We start from the raw sequence: 9,271 nt of genomic DNA, 5'->3' as shown, positions 1-9,271 counted from the left end.
GCAAGATTCTCTTACGATCCATAGGGATTTCACTGGCTAATTTTCAGAAGTGGACTGCTAGACCTTTCTTCCTAGTCTGTCTTAGTCTGGATGCTCCACTGAAACCTGTCCACCATAGGTGAGCCTACTGGTATTTGAATTATCACTGGCATAGATTCCAACAACGCTGTAACATGTAAGCCATTGCAGTACAACAAAGTGACAGACGGGTGGTGGCAGGATCCCCATAGGGAGGGGAATGTGGCAACATCTAACAAAATCACTACTCATTCACCCTTTGACCTAAGCAAACCCAGTTCTAGGATTCCATCTTTAAGATATACTTTCATATATATGAAACATAGAAAGTTATTTCCCGCAGGCTTATTTGTAATTATAAACAACCAAAATGTACTATGGTCCATCCATATAATGAAGCATAATGCAGCTGTAAAGAAAGGAAGAGCCCTAGGGAGTGATTACCAGAATATATATAATAAGTAAAATAAAAGCAAGATACAGAACAGTGTATATATAGTGGTACCTTTTGTTTAAGAAAATAGGAGAAATAAGAATCTATGTCGGTATTTGGTTATTAAAAAAAAACACTGGAAGTATAAACCAGGAAATAATAAAAACCGTTGTCTACAAAGAGATATAGGATGGAAGGGATAGGAATAGGAGGAAGACTTCTGAGTATACCTTTTTATACAAATCTGACTTTTGAAAAATTATAAACGTTTTGCATATTAAAAACAGAAAATCAAACCAAAAAGCAGAAAGACCCAAACCCTAAAACTGAACACAGATAAATCTAACTATACATCAAGTCGATAACGTAACATACAAATATAATTATTTCAAATTAATTTTGTACATAATACTCTGACATTTACAACTTTAGTGGGATAAACTCTAAGAAAAAAAATCAAAGACATTTTAAACTTCATTCAGTAGGTTAGAATACAAAAAACTGACTTAGAATACTAAGTACTATAATTCTGAAATATTTGATGTTTACTGTAGGATAAAGCAAACAAGGAACTACATTAAAAGTAGAGAAAAATTAAACAATTTTGAATTGGAAATATCAGTATGAACTCATGATTTAAAGATAAAAAGTATTTTATAGCTCAGTTGACTAAAACGGCTTAGAAACAATGACAACCAAGTAGCAATGAGCATACCTGCTCTGAAGGCCTTAGTTTTAAATACTATTCCCCACTAAAAAGAACCAGAGCTACTTGGAGAAATGGCTGGTTTTAAGTCCAGGACAGAGAAAGTTAAAAGTGAGCCTGGTACATCTGGTTCTGTCAAGAGAGCAATAAAATACTCAAAGACTAATGACATCATATCAAAAGCACAAAGGAGACAGTTTGTAAGAGACAACATTTGGATCATTTCTAATGCATTAACAATGACTAAAACTGATTTTAATATACTGAACAAATAAAAATTCAAGAATTACTCATTTACTTCAAGAAGAAAGGCTTTTCCTTACAGAAAATGCCAGTAATAAAAGAAGAAAAAGAATGACAGATTTATAAAAATCACTCTTTTGCAACCCCAAATCTTATTCAGATAAAGAACATCAATAGTCACTAAAGCATCAGGGTTAACAAGATATTTATGGTGTTAAGCGGATTGCCCCATGTATCACTAATTACAAAGGAAAACTTACACTGTAGGTATCTGGCATTTATTACCTTAAGCAAATGCCTAAACTTAGCATCACAAAAAGTGAGATAAAATGACATTCTGTGCCTCATGATAGGCTGCAATATAAAGTGTATGACATCAAATATGAAGTATTCTTGTCTTGAATCTAATTAAGCTTCTAAATCTAATTTACTGTTTGTAGAAAATGCAAAGCATAAACGAACAAGTTAAAATGCCTTCAGACATCGCCAAATCCCACTAGGGGGGCAAAACTGTCCTTAGTTGAGAACCAGTGGTTTACATCAAAAGCGACATAACCAAATGGAATATATAAACCTTGACTGGAACATGGTTTTTCAAAAAAAGTTATAAAAACTATTTTGGGGCAACCGGAAAAATATGAATAAAACTAGATAATAGATGTTAGTTAATCTTCTTTGGTATGTAATGGTATTATAGTGATGTAGGAAAATAGTCTTATTCATAAAGGAGAGGCATGCTGAAAGTTTTAGGAGTAAAGTGTCATGATATCTACAACTTTCAAATGGTTCAGCTATTAAAAGGGGAGTGTGTGTGTCTATATATATACATAAGGCAGACAAATATGAAAATGGCAAAATGTTAACCACTACCAAATCTATATGGAAAGTACATGAGTGTTCACTGTACTGTTTATTCATGTTTGAATATTTTTCCAATAAAAAATTGGGGGAAACCTCCTGAAAAGTACTGTGTTTTTATGCAAATAACACATGCATTATACGTTTTTGCAAATCGTTCAGCCCCTGCCTTATTTTCATAAGTGTGCTATACCAGTATTTTTACGCTGCCAACTTCAATTTCAATTTTTTTTCTTCTGTTCCACAGATTTAATGTTACTGGGATAAAACTGATCTGATGGGAGCTTCATTTAGGTAGGTATTTTCCTAAACCAAATGCAATCAATGGTGAATTGAATGAGCTCGTGATGGAAATGGCACGACATGTTGAAACCAAAGAGTATGAATGCACAAAGAGCTAGAAATTAGCAAAGAAATGATCCTAGGCCTAAAACTACAAGAACAAGATGTCGTTTATATTTTATTGCTTCCATAAATCTTAAACTGAAACAGTTTTTGATAATCAATGTCTTTGAAATCAACAACTAAAAGTCACCAGAAGAAACTGCATATTCATCTTAAAATAAGCGATTTTGGTTTATTCGTTTAATATCATCATCATCTGACTCCCGGAACCCTCCAAGGTCTGATCCCTTGTCACTGTCATCACTGAAATATCTCAGAGCTGCCTACAGATACTCTTCTGTGACTTCTGAACTGACATTATCATCACTGCCTTCAGTGTCTTCATCTTCATCATCTGTATTCTGCTGGTACACAATCCCAGCCTTTGTGAAGCCATTGTGGACAGTTTCTGGAATTAATTTCCCCCATGCAGAAGCCACCCACTTGGAGACTTCCACAAACGTCACCCACTTCAGTTGTCCTGGTAGTGTGAACTCATAAATTCCAGACTTCATCCATTCATCCCACTGTTTTCTCACAAAAAGTCTTGACTGTTGTATCTAGTGGCTGCAGCTTGCTGGTAAGGCCACCAGGTATGACTGCTATATGGGCACTAGTTAATATAATTTTGAACTTTTTTTCTCTGTGAGTGGCCATGGCGTCAAAAATTAGTAAAGACTTCTCCAAAAAGCATCACCCCTGCCTATAATATTTATCTACCCATACTTTCATAACATCACAGTCCACCCACCCCTTCTTATTACAGTAGTCCCCGGGGGATACATTCCAAGACTCCCCCATGGATACCTGAAACTGCCAATAGTACCGAATCCTACATATACTATGTTTTGTCCTATACATACATACCTATGATAAAGTTTAATTTATTAATTAGGTACGGTAAGAGATTAACAACAATAAATAATAATAAAATAGAATAATTATAGCAATATACTGTAATAAAAGTTATGTAAGTGTGGTCCCCAGGCGGGATGGGGCAGGACTGCGTGCGATTTCATCACGCTACTCATTTAACGTTTTCGGACCGTGGTTGACTGCATGTAACTGAAACTGCAGAAAGCAAAACCATGGATAAGGGAAGGCCACCGTACAATGAACCACCAAGCTCGTGGGCAGTTTTTCGTGGGGCATGGTAACTCTCTTAAAAAATCACCACTGGCTTTCATTTCACCCCACAAGCAGTGCAACCAAGGACTAGAGTAAGCCAGCCCTCTCGTGCCCAGTGGTTGTAATGGCTACAGTTTTTGTACCTGAAGCAGCTACAGTCCTGGTGGCTGGAATGTCAAAAAACATGGGAACTTCTTCAAGAGATGCCAAAATTCAAATGTGAGGTATACAAGAAGTGAGGGTCTTTTTTTTGTGTGGTATTTTTATTTTATTTTATTGTACTTCAGGTGAAGGCTTACAGAACAAATAGTTTCTCATGAAACAGTAGTACACATGTTGTTTTATGACATTGGTTAACAACCCCACAACATATTAACCCTCTAAATTCTCAACCTTTTTTTTTTTTTTGGTGAAAATACACATAGCCAAAGATACACAGTTTCAAAAATTTCTACATACACAGTTCAGTGACATTGACTACGCTCTAACAATTGTGCTGTTATTCTCACTTAAGATGAAGGCTTACAGAACAAAATAGTTTCTCATTTAACAGTTACTACAAATGTTGCCCTACGACAATGGTTAACAATCTCACAACACATCAACAATATCCCAGCTTCCTTGTCCCTTTCTGCCTTCTGGCCCTTGTCACTGGACTCCTGTACCTTGTTAGTCTCATTTGGTTTTACAGGGCTGTCCACTCCCAGGCTGAACGGTGAACCTCGGAGGTAACTTCACCACTGAGCTAAAAGGGTGTCTGGAGGCCATACTCTCGAGGTTTCTCCAGTCTCCTTTAGGCCAGTAAATCTGGTCTTTGTAAGGGTCTTTTATATACTCACAAGCATATGACCAAGGCGACTTATGATCAAAGACATTTGTGCTAATAAGACATAATTAGACTATGAAATAAGCAGACCTAACATAGCTTAATGGTTTCACTTAAGATGATCTGATAAGGTTTGAACATTCAACTGTTGAGCCAAGAGCAATCTCTTCCAATTAAAAGCCAGAGTCAGAAGACTGTCACAATTATGTCAATGCAGACTGAACTGAGATTCCTATTAATAGCTACTTGATGCCATTTATGCCAGTGCAGGCTTCACATTGTTCACCCTTCCAACTGACAGCATGTGATTTATGGACAGGCGTCAGTAGGCTCAAGGTTCCGATTGATGACTCGAAAGCAACAGGGATGTAATTATTAAGTTAACAGAAACAAACGCACAGTTTCAATTGCTTATTTTCTGATTACTGGGGTACTGCCAAACTCGATCAATGACTTCTTGACCATGGCTTATACTTTTATTATAGAAATATGATAAAAAGTAACATTTTTTGACTACTGAATGAGGGTGAACGAGGCCAAAAGTCAGTTTCGGAAATGACACGAGACATGTGTGCATGCATTATTTACATGAGTGTGCTATTTGTGAAAAATATGGTAGTAAGACATGAAAACAATATTAATGGCACTTCAGTTCTGACCCTTATACCACATTATTCTTGTATACTCATTTACCATTATACTTACACAATTACTGAAGTTATCCATACTGGATTATAATAAAAGGATCTAGGAATTGTAAGTTTGAAATATCAAGCATATAATGCAGAAGCTGAATCCTTGCTACTCAAACTTGTAAATTCAGAGTTCTAATTGGATATGTCTTTTAGGCAAATGCCTAATCTTCCTACATACTTTCATGTTCACATTCCAACTTATACCCTTAAGCCCTAACTCTGAAAAGTTAAAAAGTGGGCAGATTAGGAAGGAGCCAAAACTCGAACATCCCTTACAGGGGTGAGCTAAGGGTGGCCCCTGGGCAGACCCAAACAGCAGGATGCACTACAAAAACTCTGAGAGGTTTTGTCTCTGGCCAGAGTACCAGAAAAAGGAGCCACTGTAAGCAGAATGTATGAGGGAAATCCTAGTTTTGTTTTTTTTGTTGTTGTTTTTTAACTCTCCCAGCAATAGTGGTGGGAGGGGCATGTAAAACTCATTTTTCTACCCAGAGAAACCAAGAAAAGGGATAATGTACTCAGAAGAAGGTGGGGGTTACTTTTCTCTCTCCTTACTATCATTACTTTGTCCTGAGAACAGTCCCAGTTGCATACAACTGTATAGTAGCACTGGCAGCGAACACTCTGAGAGGAATCTGTCTTTCGCGTCAGAGAGCAGAGAAAAGGGTCCCCAGGAAGTAGATACCAAAGGCGAAACTGCAGCTGGAGAAGAGAATACCCTAATTTTGTGTATAAAACGACACAAGTCGCAGGTACGTGTGTGGGGCAGTCCCAAAACACAGCAAAGGCTCTGAGACATGAACTCTGATATAAAGCATCCCCCCAGCAAACGTTTTGAAAACTGCACTGACATTAGAACCACCGACAACAGAAGCAGAGACAGTGCTGTCTGAACCTAACAGGATTTACGGTCTGCTAAAACAAAACAAACTGACATTCTTCAGAAGATTTTAAAAGGTTCTCACATAATATTTAAAATGTTCAGGATACAATCCAAAATTACTCAATATACAAAGAACCAGAACTATGTAACCAATTTCCAAGGGAAAAGACAATCAACAAATGCCAAACTCCCAGATGACCCAGATGTGGGAATTATCAAAGAGTTTAAAGAAGTGATTATAACCATGTTCCGTGAGGTAAAGAAAAACACTCTTAAAACAAATGAAAAGAAGTTCTTAACAGAAAGATAAACTGTAAAAAAGAGCCAAATGCAAACTTTAGCGCAAAAAAATATATTATCTAAGATATAAAAAATTTACTGGATAGGCTCAATAGCAGAATGGAGATGGCAGAACAAAGTTAGTGAACTCAACAGAAATCACATAATCTGAAGGAAACAAACAAACAAAAAGATTTGAAAAAAAAATTAAGAGCCTCGGGGACCATAAGCAAAAGGTCTAACATTTGTGATACTGGGATCCTAAAGAAGAGGAGAAAGAGACTAATGTAGTGAAAATAGCTGAAAACTTCCCAAATATGGTGAAAGACGTATCTACAGATTCACGAAGCTCAGTGAAACCCAAAAGAGAAAAACTCAAACTGCCCAGACACATCACAGTCGAACTGCTGAAAACCAAAGATAAAAATCTCGAAAGCAGCCAGAGAAAAGTGATACATTACATATAGGGGAATAATGATTTCAATGACTGGATTTCTTACCAGAAACCACCGAAGTCCAGAAGAAAGTAAAACAACATCTTTAAAAGGCTGAAAGAGCACTTAACCCAGAATTCTATAACCAATGAAAATATCCATTAGGTAGAACAGCAAATTAAAGACATCCTCAAATGACAAAACTAAGAGAACTAGTTGCCAGCAGTCCTAAAAAACAGAATTTAAAAAGGTTAAAAAAAGTTCTTAAAAAGGGAAATAATCCCAGAAGAAACATGGAACTTCAGGAATGAAGGAACCAAATCAAACCAAACCCGCTGCTGTCAAGTAAAGCCCAAAGAGTAGTCAAAAAAAGTAAATTTATGGGAAAATAAAATTTTTCTCCTCTTGTGTCTTTAAATTACATTATGACTGTAGAAAGCAAAAATAACACTGTGTACTAGGATTTTCAATGTATGTAGATGAAATAAAAATAACAACTGTAACATAAAGAAGGAAGAGTAAAGAGGCCTTAAATTACCATTAAAGTAATACAAAGAAATACAGGAAAAAAACCAATAAGTAAGCTAAAGTACAATATAAAAAAACCATTCACAACAATCCAAATGAAGGCAGGAAATGAGGAACAAAGTAACAAAAAACAAAGGGACCAACAGAAAACAAATAATAAAATGCTAGACCTAAATCCAACCATATAAATAATTATATAAAATATAAATGGCCTAAAGAGACTGTTTTAGTTCACTAGTGCTGCTACAACAGAAATACCACAAATGGGTGGCTTTAACAAATAGAAATTCACTTTCTCACAGTTTCAGAGGCTAGCAGTCCAAATTCTGGGTGCCAACTCTAGGAGAAAGCGTTCTCTCTCTGAAGGTCCTTCTCTCTTTTGAGCTTCTGCTCCTGGGCGATCTTCACATGGCTCCTTCACATGCTTGTTTAATCTCTTTTATATCTGAAAAGAGATTAACTCAAAACACATCGTACACTAATCCTGCTTCGTTAATACAACAAAGACAATCTATTCCCAAATAGGATTATAACCACAGACATAGATGTTAGCATTTACAACACATATCTTGGGGTGACACAATTCAATCCATAACACACACCAATTAAAAGAGATTGTGAGATTATATCTAAAAAAGAACTCAATGATAGAACATCTACAAGAAACCTCTGTAAATATATTAACAGGGAAGTCAAAAGTAAAAGGACAGAGAATGATATATTATGCAAGCACTAATCAAAAGAAAGGTAAGTGGTTATAAATTAATATCAGACAAAGCAGATATCAGAACAAGGAATAGCTCCAAAGATAGATGATAATGATAAAAGAGCCAATTCACCAACAAGACAACGCAACCATAAATGTGTATGCATATAATAGGGTTTCAAAGTACATGAAGCAAAAACTGAGAGAATTAAAAGGAAAAATAGACCACCCTACAATTGTACTTGGACACCTTAACATTCCTTTACCAGTAACTGATAGAACAAGGAGAAAGAATACCAGCAAACATACTTAAGACCTGAATAACAGTATCAACCTACTTGACCTAAATACATTTATATAATACTCCACTCAACGAGAGAATATACAATCTTATCAAGTATACATCTCAACTGGTATTCTGGCAATTCCCAGAGCCTTGTTTTTCATCAATGCCTTCAGTACAGCTTAGACTTCCTCCTTCAGTAGTATAGGTTCCTGATCATATGTTACCTCCTGAAATGGCTGAATTTTGACCAATTCTTTTTGGTACAGTGACTCTGTATTTCTTCCATCTTCTTTTGATGCTTCCTGCATCATTTAATATTTTTCCTGTAGAATCCTTCAGTATTGCAACTCGAGGCTTGAATTTTTTCTTCAGTTGTTTCAGCTTGAGAAATGCTAAGTGTGTGTTCTTCCCTGCTGGTTTTCTATCTCCAGGTCTTTGTCTTCTCGAGCTGCCCTTTGAAATCTTCTGTTCAGCTCTTCTATTTTATCATTTTTTCCCTTTGCTTTAGCTACTCAACGTTCAAGAGCAAGTTTCAGAGTCCTTTCTGACATCCATTTAGGTCTTTTCTTTCTCTCCTATCTTTTTAATGACCTCTTGCTTTCTTCATGTATGATGTCCTTGATATCATTCCACAACTCGTCTGGTCTTCGGTCATTAGTGTTCAATGTGTCAAATCTATTTCTGAGATGGTCTCTAAATTCAGGTGGGATATAGTCAAGGTTGTACTTTGGCTCTCGTGGACTTGTTCTAATTTTCTTCAGTTTCAACTTGAACTTGCATATGACAATTGATGGTCTGATCCACAGTCGGCCCCTGGCCTTGTTCTGACTGATGATATTGAGCTTTTCCATCGTCTCTTTCCAC

General features: G+C 36.3%; 1 protein-coding gene across 4 annotated transcripts in view; it reads right to left on the bottom strand.

The window, feature by feature from the left end:
- The window catches only part of UBTD2 (ubiquitin domain containing 2), a 68,762-nt gene that overhangs the window by 23,786 nt on the left and 35,705 nt on the right, over positions 1-9,271 (bottom strand). The window contains exon 1 of one of the 4 annotated variants that reach the window (XM_023726500.1): positions 7,716-8,599. The exons of the other annotated variants lie outside the window; for them this stretch is intronic. The gene's annotated coding sequence lies outside the window, so the exon portion shown is untranslated. Of the gene's footprint in view, positions 1-7,715; positions 8,600-9,271 lie in introns of those variants that run through there. 4 annotated transcript variants of the gene reach the window in all.

The sequence above is a fragment of the Trichechus manatus genome, unplaced genomic scaffold, assembly GCF_000243295.1.
Source record: "Trichechus manatus latirostris isolate Lorelei unplaced genomic scaffold, TriManLat1.0 scaffold00011, whole genome shotgun sequence".
Classification (NCBI taxonomy): Eukaryota; Metazoa; Chordata; class Mammalia; order Sirenia; family Trichechidae; genus Trichechus; species Trichechus manatus.
The sequence above is the reverse complement of the archived record's forward strand: the minus strand, read 5'-3'. Positions and strand labels throughout refer to the sequence as shown.